Source organism: Dipodomys merriami, unplaced genomic scaffold (genome assembly GCF_024711535.1).
Source record: "Dipodomys merriami isolate MVZ:Mamm:240054 unplaced genomic scaffold, mDipMer1.0.p SCAF_1, whole genome shotgun sequence".
In the NCBI taxonomy this organism is placed as follows: Eukaryota; Metazoa; Chordata; class Mammalia; order Rodentia; family Heteromyidae; genus Dipodomys; species Dipodomys merriami.
This window is the reverse complement of record NW_027202270.1, coordinates 26,056,766-26,072,295: the sequence shown is the minus strand read 5'-3', so window position 1 is coordinate 26,072,295 and position 15,530 is coordinate 26,056,766.

Below are 15,530 nucleotides of genomic sequence, written 5' to 3'. Positions count from 1 at the left end.
AGGTAAGACCAATTGGATGGAGGTGTTATCTATCCTTCATATGATGTGATGGAAATGGCATTTGACTTCTGTGCCTTCCTCTAAACCTCTGTAACACCAATCTGACAGGAGAAAACACAAGCAAATTCTAACAGGAGAGTATTCTACAAGTTACTTGACCCATTTTCCTTGATCTTGAAACTATCAAGGTCAGGAATAGCAGGAAATGTCTGAGAATCTATCTTCTAAAAGGAGCCTAAAAAACATGCAAACTAAACATAATATATCACTATTGGGGTTATGTAGCAACAAACATGAGGCCAAAACTAATAAAGCCTGGAGTATCTACTCAAAAGAATTGAAAGCGAGGACTCAAAACAAGTATTTGTCCACCCAGGTTCACAGCAGCATTATTTCCAATAGTCAAAACACAGAAACAATTCAAATGTCCATTGATGGCTGAACGGATAAACAAAATGTGGTACATGCATACAGCCAAAAATTACTCACCTTTAAGAGGGAGAAATCCTGATCCATGCTACAACATGGATGAACTCTGAAAACATTATATTGAGGGAAATAAGACAGATACAAAAAGACAAATTCAATATTGCAAGATTCTACTTATATAAAATACCTAAAACGACAAATTCATAGAGATAGAAAATAGAATGGTAATTGGCAAGCACTGGGCTGAAGGAAAGATGGTGACTTTGTAATTAGTGGGTACAGAGTTTCAATTTAAGAAGAAAGTTTCAGCAATAGATAGTGGTGATGGTTGCACAGCAGGTTAATGTTCCAATGATATTTGACCTCACAGTTCATATAGTTAGAATAGTAAATGTTATATATGTATATCTTGTAATTTTTTAAAACTCTCTTATTAGAGGTAGACAGAATATGCCTACAAATCTGTAGGTAAACACACTGAGTGGGATGCAAGCAGTTCTAAATAAATTAATTGAATTATAATAGATGCTATGGAGAGCTCAAATAGTACAATTTTTTGGAAAGACCAACAAAATAGAACCAAGAAATGGGTACTGGTGGGGGGGGGGTAGTAAGGCAAGATGGATAGACAATGAAGGGGAGAAGTGGGGAGAATAATCAGTCAATAAATCATTATCTATACAAACAGATTAAGAAATGTAAGAAAAAAGGTGGGTCGAAGGGGGATGAGATTGTTGAAAGTGGTGACACAGATCAAGATGTATTGTAGTTATATACTGCTTTGTTAAATGATATCTCCCTTGTACAACTATTTAAAGATAATAAAAATAAACAGGAAGAAATAAAAATACAATAACTAAGGAAGTATGAATGACTATAGAATTAAGTAAACAATAATGAGCCAATATTAATTTTATTATTGTGGCAAATGTATTATACTAATGCTATATGTTAACATTGGGAAAAATGGGATCATACTATATGGGAACTCTGCTCTCTCATTTTCTGTAAATATAGAAATGTTTTTCATTTTTTATTAGTTATACATGGGGGAAATTTCATTGTTACATCTCCATATTTGTTTACACTGTATTCCTATCAATTTCACCCCATTACATTATCTTTAAGGCAAAGACCTTTTTTTTAACAAAAGAAAGTACCTGGGCACTGGTGACTCACACCTGTAAACCTAGCTATTCAGAAGGCTAAGATTTGAGAATAGTGGGTCAAAGCCAGCTTAGGCAAAAAAAAGTCCATGAGACTCATATCCAATTAACCACTAGAAAACCAGAAGTGGCACTATGGCACAAACTGGTAGAGCACTAGCCTTGAGCAAATGAGCTCAGAGACAGTGCCCAGGCCTTGAGTTCATGCCCTACCACTGACAAAAAAGAAAGAAAGGAAAGGAAAACTTTGGATTACAGGAGACATGTGATATACAGAATGATAATAATATAGATCTTACCACATCAATGATAAATGACTACGATTAAACAAACCATTTGGTTGTTAGTTTTAATTTAAAAGCAAAACACAGCTATTATTGGAGATATATTCTACACTGAAAGACACATATAGATTAAAAGTGCCCTTAGATGGAAAACACCTATAGAGAACAGGTACAGAAAGAGTAACCCACAGAGCTGGAGAGGCTACACTTATTTCAGACACAAACAATGATGTGATCATCCTGCTTGCTGCCTCCCTTGTCAGGTGTTCCCCAGCCCCACAGGTTGGATCCCCACAGAAAATCTGGTTCAAATGTCAAGATCCATGTCACTTCACCTCCACCAATGGGTGGGAGAAAGTTTACTGCTTATGGAACAAGGTGTTCAGCTAGCCTCCAAAATAAATTGAGAAAGTGGGTCCTCGTGTTGTTCTCATGGCGCTGAGCCTAAAGCAACACCAGAGCTCCCGTGCAGTCTTGAAGTAGAGATTCATTGGCTCCTGTTAAAAGAACCTCAGAGGTGTGTCTACAAGGAAGCCAGGAAAGTTATCAGAAGACAAAGTGTGAGTCTGAACAGTCCTGTCTGGAACCTCTATTCTTGAAGAGTGAGAAATCAAAGTTCACAATAGAGGAGAGTTAGTTAGGGTAGGGAGGAAGGAGAAAGCCCACTACTTGCCCTGCTCTGTCTGCCCAGCCAGGCTGGGTCCCAGCTGCCATCCTCAAGTTGTGTGACCTACGGCAAGATAGCATCTAGGCTCCGGTGAAAGAAAGCAGGCATGTACACAGTCACGTGCTACATAATCACAGTTCAGTCACTAATGAACTATGCATATAATGATGGTCCCATAAGATTATGACAAAGCCCCCAAACTTTCTAATACCAAGTGTCATCGCAGCCATTCAACACTGTAGACAGAGGCATTACTCATGAATTTGTGATCATTTGTTGAACAAATCTACTATGCTGCCAGTACACACAATCAGATACAGCATTTAACACATACTCCTGAAAATAAATAGCTATGATTCTGGTTCATGTATTTAATACACTATACTTCTCATCATTATTTTAGAGTATACCTCTACTTAGAAAATTTTTTACTGCAACATAGTAGTTTCATGTTAGACCGGTAGACATCTCATGGTGACCATGTCATGTGTTGATGACAGCAAGGAGCTATGTCAATGTTTTCTCTCATACATGGAAGGTGATCTAAAATACACCAGGAAATGAGAAATTATACATTCACATTAGGCATTCACACACAGTAAGACCAAAGGAGGATACTCTTAAGGGAAGAACACAATGGTACAATGCCTATGTCCCACGTTGCTGGAATTAGAGGCATGCACGGCCATATTTCACCTGCAAATAAATTCTTGATAAAGTTGCACAGTGGATCTAGGGATATTTGTTGCTTTGTTTTCCATGTGAGTTTGTTCATTAATCTTTTAAGAAACAAATACAATTTTCAGGTTTAACTATTTTTTTACTACTTTTATTTGCATAGATTAACAGTATAAGGCAATTAATTGGACTAATTCCATAGATGCATACAATGTACTATGAGCAAATTAATTTGTTTTATTGTTTTTTTACCCATTTTAACACTTGAACTAGCACTCTGTGTTTGATATCAAGGGGACCTTTATACGGAAAACTAATCTTAATTTTTTTTCTCCTACAACATTCTAGAATCACAGCATCTCGCCATGATTTTTCTTTGTTGGTGCCAATCCTTGGGCTTGAACTCAGAGCCTAGGTGGTGTCCCTGAGCATTTTTGCTCAAAGCTAGCACTCTACCACTTGAACCACAGCTCCACTTCCAGTTTTTTGGTTGTTAAATGAAGATAAGAGTCTCTCATACTCTCCCGCCCAGGATGACCTGAACAACAATCCTCAGATCTCAGCCTCTTCTGTAGCTAGGTTACAGGTGTGAGCCACCCACTGGCACCCACCTCATGATTTTAACATATTCATAAAGTTTAATAATAGCTAAATCCTACCAAATCAAGTTAAAGTGGCATATTGTTGTTCACCATTTATTGTCTGGAAATGGTTATGTGTGGTTTGACAGCCATGAGCAATTTCTTTTGTTCAGCATTGACTGTGTTTTCAATCATTGGGTACAATTACAGTTGCTAGGAATAAACAAGACCCATGTTTTTGTGGCATTTATAGTACAGAGAAAAAAAACAAATAGTAAACAAGAATTTACCAAAGTAAACAAAACAATGTCAGGGCAATATCCAGCAAGGTAATGAGATAGCAGGATAGTTTGCATTTGCAACATTCCCAGCAAGGCCCGTGTGTTTAAGACAGTGTGACACTTTGGGAAATGCTGGACACCTTAAAGAGGCGGGACCTTGTTGGAGGGTTTAGGATATTGGAGATTTGCTTTCCAAGGGGATTGTGGGACACTTTCCAGCCAACATGAGTTGAGCAGCTCCACTCACATTCAACCACACGCTTCCCACAAGCCACAAGCCCAAAACAACAAGGTCAACCAACCAGGGACAGAAGCCTGTGAAGCCGTGAGCCAAGATAAACACTTTTTTCTTTATAAGCAGATTGTCTCAAGTACTTGTTACAGTAACAGAAAGCTGGCTAACAAAGATGGAAGATGATTTTTTTTTTTTTTTTTTTGTCGGTCGTGGGGCTTGAACTCTGGGCCTGGGCGCTGTCCCTCAGCTCTTCAGCTCAAGGCGAGCACTCTACCACTTGAGCTACAGCGCCACTTCCGGTTTTCTGGTGGTTTATCGGAGATAGGAGTCTCACAGTCTTTCCTGCCCGGGCTGGCTTTGAACCGTGATCCTCAGATCTCAGCCTCCTGAGTAGCTAGGATTACAGGCGTGAGCCAGAAGATGATTGTTAAGGAGCCAGAACCTCGGTAACCTGAGGAAAATGAACATGGTAACATCTGAGGACCGAGTATTGCAGGTAGTACTGCTTGCTGAGCCAATAGCTAACATGCTATCGATATCCAACACTGCATCTCACAGTTTGACTCAGGAAATAGGTGTTAAACAAAATTTCCTTTCCCCGTAGCATAGTGCTTAAAATATATGTATAATTCAAAGTCAGCAAGCACTTTATATGCATATACCTCACATATGCTAAAATTGCCCCATTGATGTTTAAGGAAAGAATTATGCTGGTCTTTGCACATAGTATTATAATTTGTCTTTCATCTTGTATGTCATTGATCTTAGGTGAATTTAATGTATAATTTGATAAAGGGGTTTTATGAATGCCCATTCTTCTTTCTGTACAGGAATCATGTTTTAATTAACTTTCTTCTTCAACTTTCTTGGCAAAATGTGACCTGTAGAGGAAAGGAACCATAGTAGTATCTTATTTGTGTTTAAACTAGTCATATTTTGTCACCTGAATCATCATTATTATTATTACTATTTTGCAGTTGTTCAAGAAAAATTCAAATGATTTAACAGAGAAAATGGCGAGCATTAAGAGGCTAGGAATGGTATATAACAATTCTAGTAACGACACCTAATATACTGTGAGTTTACTATATGTTAAGTATCATAGCAAATGCTGATATATCTTATTTATATCTCACAATACTATGTAGTAGGCATTATTCTTGAAATTTTGCAAATGAAGAAATTGAGGTCTAGAAAGTCTAACTACTTCATCTATATAGTTCTAGAAATTGGACTCAAGTAACTGAACTTCATATTTGCATAGCAAAAATCTGTTGTACCTCTATAACCATTCCATACTGCTTAGAGGAAAGTGAAGTGTGAAATTAAGGGAATGTCAAGGAAATTGAAAACAAAGGAGGTGACCTGAGTGAAGAGGGAGTGGGTTAAGAGGAAGGATTTAAGCACCTCTTGCTCCGAACTTGTCCTGGCCCCAGAGCAGTGAACGATTAGTAGGGGATGGGACTAGATAGATGTTAAGGGGGGGATATCAAAGGATCTTAAGGGTTCTACCAAGAACTCTGGCTTCTCCTCTGAATTAGACTGAAGCTCAGAGAGTATGCTGAGGAGAGAAACAGTATGATCTAATTTAAGCATTAAACTCTAACTGTAGATTGATAGTAAGTTGTAGGAGGTTGAGGGCAAGTTTAGGTAGACAAGTTAGAAAACTGAGTTACCCTTGCAATTATCCAGGAAATCGGCAATAGTAATTAGGACCATGTGGCTATAAAATAGTGAAAAATAGTTTATCTCTGGCTAGGCTTGAGAAGTAGAGATGATATCATTTTCTGAGGGATCCTATGTGGGATGAGGGAGGAAGAAAGAAGTCAGGATGATGAAGCATTTACCCTAGGTCACATTATCAGAGATCTGACATAAAAGTGACTGGATTTAAAATTTTAAAAACTCTGAATGATCCTGGTAATAGCATTCCCTGCAAAGACGTAGGGTGGAAGTACGGGTGAACTTAACTGAGTAATAAATGAAAGATAAGGAAATTGAAGTAATGAGTATAAATGATACAGCTAGCATACTCTAGGTCAAGGAAAATAAATATGTATATATTAAGATGGAATAGAAACAAGTATGTTTATGGGCTGAGAACAAGAACAAATAGCAAGAAAAAAAAGTGATTTTAGAAGACTAGGAACAGGGAAGAGTGATTAATGGAGTCGATTTCCTGAAAAGCCAGAAGCCAGCATTACTGTAGCCCAAAGCACAAGTGGAACTGCTAGGTCTTGGCAAAGAGGAACTTGGGAGGGAAAGCGGAAGGCAGGCTGTCAGATGGAAACCAAGAATCTGAGAGCTCCTGCCTGAGTCCTGCAATTTGAAAGTAAATATCACAAACACATGGGTGTTCAGTGAAAATGGTGAGCACATTTCATATTCTCTTGGGAAAAAGAAGCAGAAGACCATGGGCTCCAATGAGGACCCAGCAAAAGGCCAGAGGTTATAAATATGTGGCTGAACCAACTCAAATAGTTATGTGAAATAGACTTGAGTAACAGCAAACTGTGTATAGAATTCAGACTGAGTAAGACAACAGGCCTCTGCCTTGTTTCTATGAACTGATCTGAATAGATTCACCTAATGGTGTTCTTCTAAAGCATGCTTTACAGTGACAATGACACAATTCTAAATACTTGGGAAGGAATGATGGCCATACTTTAGCCTATTGCTAAAATAGGCTTATGTTCATTTCAAGTTGATTTCACTGAAGACCACCAAAATCCTCTGCCATTCCAAACAGTATTCTCATTGCAACATGCAGTTTGTCTGGTAGTAATGCAGTTCACACATTTACAAAAACTGTCCATCCCACCTCATTTTATGTTTTGTAAAAACCAATATCATTTGATCTTTACCTGAAACATAAATCTGAAAATAAAACTATTTCATTCTTTTTTTTCCAGTTCTTGAAATTGGTCCAGCTTACCTTTAAGTCCTTCCATTTAAGACAAAGATAATTAAATATAACAGAAAACTGCTTTATCATTGCAGTCATATTAATTTATTTTTTCCACTGGGCAATGGGCTTAGCAACTTGCACATTAACACTTCTATTAAGATTATATTAATATCATAAATATGTAAAAAGTAAACCACTTTGAAAGTTCAAAATAATAGCAATAACCTTTCCCTCCTATAAAAAGTCTTTTCATCTCAAAATCTCAATGTACTTTCCTAGCTGGCAGCATGTCTTGACCAACCACTTTCCAAAGGACCAGTTAAAATTCTGCCTTCTTTGATGCAATGGCTTAAAAAACTAATGAGGCTGGGTACCAATGGCTCACATCTATGTACCTAGCTAATCAGGAGACTGAGATCTGGGAATTGTGGTTCAAAGCCAGCCAGAGCAGAAAAGTCTGTGAAACTCTCATCTCCAATTAATTACCAAAAAGCCAGAAGTGGAGCTGTGGCTCGATTGGTAGAGCACCTGCCTTGAGGAAAAAAAAGAAAAGCTAAGGGACAGCACCCAGGTTCTGAGTTCCAGTCACTAATAAGTAAGTAAATAAATAATGCCTAATATTATCATGGTTTTAATGCTTAATATCTCCTATGGCAGCATTTAATCTTTCAGAGGAGAGACCCCAAGTGAATGCCTCCCTCCTTGCTGCGATTCTTCAGCCATCGCTGAAGATAGGAGGTTGTAGCACTGGCCAGCGCCAACACTTATGACATAGACAAAGAGATACATGCTAGCAATGAATCAGGGCCCTTGAAACAAGAGTCCATGACTAAGGCTCCCTGAGGAACCCAGACACAGCTTGGCTAACAGCAGCTAGATGACCTTCATCCCAGAACAAAGCGCAGGTGAGCAAGGAGCCATAACACTAGGGAGAAGGCAGGCTTGATGCACATGGTTCCCAGTACTTGGACAGTGCCCTCTTGAGTTGCAACCATACCATTCCAGAAACACAAACTGACCTTGGTCAGGGCCATACATGCAAACTATGGGACCTAGGGGGCTTCCCTTGATCCTCTGATCCTCTATTTCTTTATCTCTAAAAATGAGGACATTTCATTACCATGTCAGGAAGAATCTCTCCTCCTCCAATACTCCATGAAATAGTCATTATTTCCTGTTCCTTGGAGAGACATAAAATGTCTTCGGAAGGCATTAAGGGAATTGTTCTCCAGAAGAGGACTGTAGATTCTCCAAAGTCTGAAAATTGCTCCAGCATGGTTTAGTACTACTTCTCCTTTCATTTGAAACAAGGACCCAGCATACAAGATAGAGAGGAGAGGAAGCCCTTACCAACCAATCTTAGGTACTGCACGTGACCATGACAGGTGCTTTCAAAACATGTGAACACGTTGGGGCATGGGAGATGGACAATTCTCTAACTACTGCCAGCTTCCTGGAAATGCCTTACATGGGGGATCTGTTGCCACAGGGCTAACACTCCCCATCACTTCTCTGATATATTATCCTTTAAAGTGGTTCCTCACCCCCCCACCCCCGCCACCTCCCCGTCATCATGTCCCAGGAAGTCATTTACTAAAGAAGTTCAAAAATCCATAAATATGTCAGTCTCATTTGTCACTAGAGGAAGACGTGACATAGAAAAATAACCTTTCCAAGCTTGGAGCAACCTGATCTAAACTAAAGGATACTTTAAAAGAAGGAAAAGAACATTGGGGGAAAGGGAAGCAAGGAAGAGCAGAGGAGAGATCAGCAGATGTTCAGACTCAAGCAGTGTCTATTTTACACAAATGTTTCCTCTGACTATGTGAAAGGAGGAAGGAGACAATCTCGAACTTTTTTCCTTTCAATTGATGCCACTGGACTCCAAGTTTTATCTACTATGGATAGTGTCTGAGGTCTTCAGAGGGAAGAACAAAACTCATTGAGTTACTGGAGAGAGCTGAGGATAGCTACATTAAGCTAAGTCAAGCTGTAAGTCCATTACAGTTCAAGGTTTACGAGAAAGAGATACTACTTTGGTTTACCCAAACCAGTACCATCCTTACAATGACAGCACCCTATTTTGTTCTGCAGCTGCTTTCTGGCGTTCTTTGAAAACTGAAGCAGAAGACAAAACCCAGACACATCACAACAATAGATGAGGCATCAAAACACTACAAGCTCAAGAAGAAGCAGGGGTCTGAACAGGGTAGTTTTTGATAGGAACAGAGACAGCCATGGAAGAGGTAGGAGGGGTAAAAATTAGAAGGAAGTTGATTCTATTTCCAGGGAAAAAAGGAAATTGCTTAGTTAAATATTAAACCCATATCAGGGCAGAACTAGACCCACCAGCTCAATACTGCTCTTTATTGTTCCGCAAGCTTTTTTTGACATAGGTATTTTCCATTTTCAGTTTGCATATTAACTCTGTATCTAAGACTAACATTTGTGAAACCAAACAGACCAAGGGATTATATTGGCTCTACAAAGACTTCACTCCCCCAAGGCACTGCAAGTATGATTTATAATATATATATATATATATATATATATATATCCTTTTCATAGACACTTTCAGGAGCACAGTTATTATTTTTAAAAAGTGAATACTCTGTTCTCAGACATAAAAAAGCTACCCAGAGCATATAATATAGTGTTCAAAGAAATTGCACATTCATGAAGAAAATGACTTTACATAAAAAACTTTAGTGTTTGTGGATTAGGTTTTTACCTAAAACTGTATTATTTGCAATTGTGTTCATCCCACAGATGTTGACATATAAACTATCTTACTCTTTATAAATCAAGTCAACAACTCTTACATGACTTTTATGTGCCCCAAATTGCACAGGCTCTGAGAGAAGTATTCAGGCAGGATATGAATAATGCACAGCCACTTCTGTGGAGGGACTCAACAGTATCACTCCACGTATCTCAGTTTCTTTTTGAAAGACAGTTTTATTAGCATCTATTAGTTGTACAATGGGGTTTTGTTTGGATATTTCAATACATACCCACACTGATTAAATCCACCCTCTCACTCCCTCTTATCCTCTGCCTTTCTTAAAACAACTTCAACCATGGGGTTCTTTCAATTATCAATGGATTGTCTTTAACTTCAAACAATCCAGGTGACCCATAGTAAAAATTTCCTGAGTTGTTACCAATGGGATGACCAACTGTCCAGGTTTGCCCAAAACTGAGGGAATTCCTGGAACGTGAGATTTTTGAGTAGTAAACTCAAGAAGGATTCAGCCAAGACTGGGTAAGTTGGACTCCCTGGTGACTTGAGGGAGATGAAATCAATAAATCATATCAGTGTGAGAAACCCAAGCTTGTTCTCCCCACCCTCTGTGTCTTTCTCTCTGGTCTTTCTGTGTCCTGCGACTTTCTTACTCTCTTTGGCTACTTGTATGGCACAATGGACCAAGAACCAGACTATTTTTTCCAGGTCTAAGTTCTAGCTCTGCCATGGCTTTTTTGTTGTTGTTGTTTGTGGGGCTTGAACTCTGGGCCTGGGCACTGTACCTGTTTTCTGGTGGCTCATTGGAGGTAAGAGTCTCACAGCTGGCTTTGATCCACAATCCTCAGATCTCAGCCCCCTGAGTAGCTAGGATTACAGGCATGAGCCACCAGCACTGGGCTGACTTTTTTTTTTATCTTGATCAACTGATTAAGCTCTCTATCCTCTTCCCTTATTTGTGAAGTGTTGAAAACTTGAGGTTGTGATGACTGAAGTGTTCACCACAGGGCTGGAAATGTATGTCATGCTTGATAAATGTTTAGCATTAGTGTCTCCAGAACCATCCATTACAACACTCAATTTCCAGTACTCCAGTTCTAGTAAGACTGACACCCAGCTACACCATGGATCAATGAGATTAAATATAATCCATTCATAGCCACCTGTGATCAGTCCTTTATCCTCTTGTTAGGATTAAACCAAGAAATGGGTATATCTAAAGCAACTGCCTGTTCACCCCGAGTATATTCAATCTTTCTTATGTAACCTTTCAACCAAGCATTTTGCATTATTCTTCACATAGACATCACATATACTCACATCCAACCATACTATATCAATACATACTACATAAATACACTATATAAACACACACATATACCACATAAAGACACATACATAATCATACTATGTAAATACACACACACACATACACACACACACACACACACACACACACAGGTTATTATACTGTTGAGCTGAGAGAATGAGAAAAGCCAAATAAGCATTTCTTCTTTGTTTCTTGACTATTTACGAAATATAGGGAAAATGCTGTAGCATTAAAAAGGGGAATTACAGAACCAGTGGGTGGATGAGAGAGGAAGTCCAAGGAAGAAGATGTGCAGAAAGAAAGGAATTTTATTTTTATTTTTCTCCTTGGTTTCCCTCCCACACACACAAAGTTCCTGCGAAAATCAAGTAGAAAGTCCCCAAAGTACAGTGTGTGACCTCCTACTAATTTCCCTGGGGAGTCCCGTATCAGAGAACCTTTAACCTCCAGAATCAAGGGGAAGCTGAACAAGGTAAATTCCTAAACAGAGGGCACAGGGGAGTGACTTAAAAGACCCATGTCAGGGCTGGACAGTTTTCCAGGAGGGTTCCCTCTTCCTGTCCTCACAGCCACAAATATGAGCAAGGGGAGTAGAGATTGTTGGTACTTTCCTTTGACTCTCAGCTTCCTGTGTTTGAAATGAAGGAATCAGACGTTTTCTGTGGCTACTCTTGTCTGGGATTCTTTCCTCAAGAGGTGTTCTTGCATTTGTGAAGACTGCCAGGAAACAGTGTGAGTCATGGCTTCTGAGCAGACAGTATTCAGCTTTAGAAATTCCCAGAGATATGACTTGTTTATAGGAAAGGAAGCAGAGCTATTCTGAGCTGCCTGGGGAAGAGGAAAACACTGTTCATTTTTTAAAATACTGTGTGGAAAGGTCATACAAGCGGCCAGGCTAACAGCGAAAACCTGGTAGAGATACTGATGTTAAGCTATTCATTTGTCTGCACGTTAGCAAATATTTTGGGGGCCTGACATTCTAAAACTATAAGTCCTATGACTTTAAAATTCCCCCGCCAGTCTTCAGTTCAAAAGCATAAACAGGTTCCAAGCAGGAGTCAAAGGAGTGAGGGAGAGGAGGCACACACAGAATATGCTTCCTTTGACAACGTTGTAACATCAAGTTTTGGGAGCAGGCCAGTGATTTTAATTCCTATATTCAATACTGACTCCTCTAATGTCTCCTCCATCATATACTCAACTTTGATGTCAATGGCCATTACCTAAAAGGATTATTCAAAGCCACCAACACTGGAGAAAATGCCCAAGGAGAGAAACTCATAGGATTCCAATCACTACATATGCTTCTGCATTGGTTTACCTTCTTGTGCATGAAATTCAGCCCTGACCTGTTCAAACTCATAAAGGCACTGTGACAGCTAACCGAGGATGTTGACTTTCAAGGAGAAAACAATCCACTGAGTACTCACTGATTCAACAATAATTAGCCTGAGTGATAATTTCATAGATACCACACCTGACAAAATCAACAACTGCACCTAATTATAAAGTAAACGTTTCATTGATATAAAAGGATGCCTCCTTAATGTGATAAAGGCATGCTTGACTTAGTAAAGATTGGACTTAATGAGTAAATATTCCAAGCAGAATCAGATAGAAAAAAAAAAGTCTCTTGGAATCATTATCACTTTAGATTCTTTGGCTAATAAATACATTGTAGAGTGAAAGAGATAAATGATGGTAACTAAGACACTAAAGTACTAGAAAATCACACCAGTACACATCTGGAATAACCAAAACAAGAAACTTTTCTTCATTAATAATCATAAATTGGCTTTAAATAAGATATACTTTAAAAAAAAAATTAAGAAGACGCCGGGCTCGGTGGCTCATGCCTGTAATCAAAGCTACTCAGGAGGCTGAGATATGAGGATCGAGGTTCAAAGCCAGCCCAGGCACGTGACTCTTATCTCCAATAAACCACCAGAAAACCGGAAGAGGCGCTGTGGCTCAAGTAGTAGGGTGCTCGCCTTGAGCTGAAGAGCTGAGGGACAGGACCCAGGCCCAGAGTTCAAGCCCCATGACTGACAAAAATAAATAAATAAATAAAATTAAGAATACTCAGATAATTTAATGAAAAAGACAAGCTAATCATAGCTGCATATACTGTTACACAGCAAGAAAACAAAGAAGGTACATTTTGAGAGGTAGAAGTGGGAATCTTCATTGGACCTCCTGTCACAAAGGCCGGTAGCCCCTCAACTGCGCTTAACACTGTCAAAAAAAAAAAAAAAAACCAAAACTGAGCCATGAGAGCTGGAGAGGAAAGGAAGAGCAGAAAAACAATGTCAACAAACCAGGTCAGCTCCCATGGGAGCTGAAGTGGGACATCATGTTGACTGGAGGAGAGCCAGGAGACAGGACAAGAGCAGACAGGAGACAGGTGGCATGGCTGACATTCTGCACCTGAGCTGGTCCTGGCCTAAATAGGGTCAAGTCATGGGGCAGGGTCACCGGGAGCATGAGAGTTCATGACCCAAGATTGGCAGGTCCAGTAACCACCCCTGCCTCTAGGAATTCAGGCATACCCATTACCTGGGAGGTGGGACTTCCCTACCTCCACCATGAAGACAGGAGGGTACCAGTTAAATCCAATACGCTATCATCCACCATGTGGCCAAGATGGCACTGGTTAGATTCAGCATCCCTACTTCAACATAGTAATAAATAAGTAGCAAGTGTAAAACATCTACAAATTTAATAAGACACGTATTAAAAAAAATTTTTTTTTTAAAAAAACCTTTATTGGGGGCTGGGAAGGTGGCTCAGTGGTAGAGCACTTGCCTTGCATTCATGAGGCCCTGGGTTCGATTCCTCAGCACCACATAAGCAAAAAGAAAAAGGCTGGAAGTGGCGCTGTGGCTCAAGTGGTAGAGTGCTAGCCTTGAGCTGAAGAGCTGAGGGACAGCACCCAGGCCCAGAGTTCAGGCCCCACAACCGGACCCAAAACAAAACAAAACAAAAACCTTTATTGAGCTGGATGCTGGTGGCTCACCAACTATAATCCTAGCTAATCAGATCTAAGGATCTGAGGATCATGGTTCAAAGCCAACCCAGGCAAGAAAGTCCGTGAAACTCTTATCTCCAATAAACCATCAGAAAACCAGAGTGGTGCTGTGGCTCATGTGGTTGAGTGCTAGCCTTGAGCTAAAGAGCTGAGGGACAGTGCCACAGCCCAGAGTTTAAGCCTCATAACTAACAAAAAACAAACAAACAAATAAGAAAACACCTTTATGATAAATACCATGTTAATAATGAAAACAGAGTTGCATTTTTATTAGCTGGAAAATTTCAGCATGAAAGTGGAAAAACTTCTGAAACTATTCAAATAATTCCAAAGATACAACAGAGCTTTTCTTGGAAGTCATTAGACGCAGCCTTAACTAATTGCCAGGCTTGGTGCTTATCTTATAACTAAGATTCAAAATTGTAAGCAGGAAGAACTAGCAAACAAAAATATTCCTAGAGCTCATGCTTATCAGGTGTCAAAGCCTATTATAAAAGCCGAAATTGTGAGCTCGATGTAAATGTAAAATACAAAGGAAAAGAAAACAATCGAATGCCCTGTTATACATATCTGTCACATTTTATAGATGGCTTTGGGAGTTTACAATGCAATCCACCTGCACTACCTTTTCTGCTTCTGAATGATGCTCTGAAACATGCGCTCTTCTTTGTTTTTATGTAGAAAAAATAATACCCAGAATTCCAATGACTCGCCTAACATCATAAAAATAAGCAAACCCAAACAGATCCTAAATTTTCTGACTTCACATACCAGGCCTCTTTCCACTCTATTGTTCTCACAAAACAACAGTGAATAGATTTTTTTTTAAATGCTGAAATTTTGGGAAAAATATGTAGAGATGCCCTTTATACCACATAGCCCTGCTTATAAGACAAACAAAAACCTACACGTGTTTACAAAATATCAATATTGAAAAGTGAATTACAGAAACCCTGGGAAAGAGAGATATGTAATAAAGAGACATGATACTGAACTAATATTTGACCGTCCCTCACCAGGTTCACTACCAAGTGGGAGCGTTAGTATTCACCACTCAGTCTCTCTCTTTCCATCTTCATGTACTCCAAATGAACTTCTCATTACTACTAAGACAATTGCAAAGAGCAATTGAAACCTGGATGTAAATTACCTATTAAAAGTGTATCAAGGGCTGGGAAGGTGGCTCAGTGGTAGGGTGCT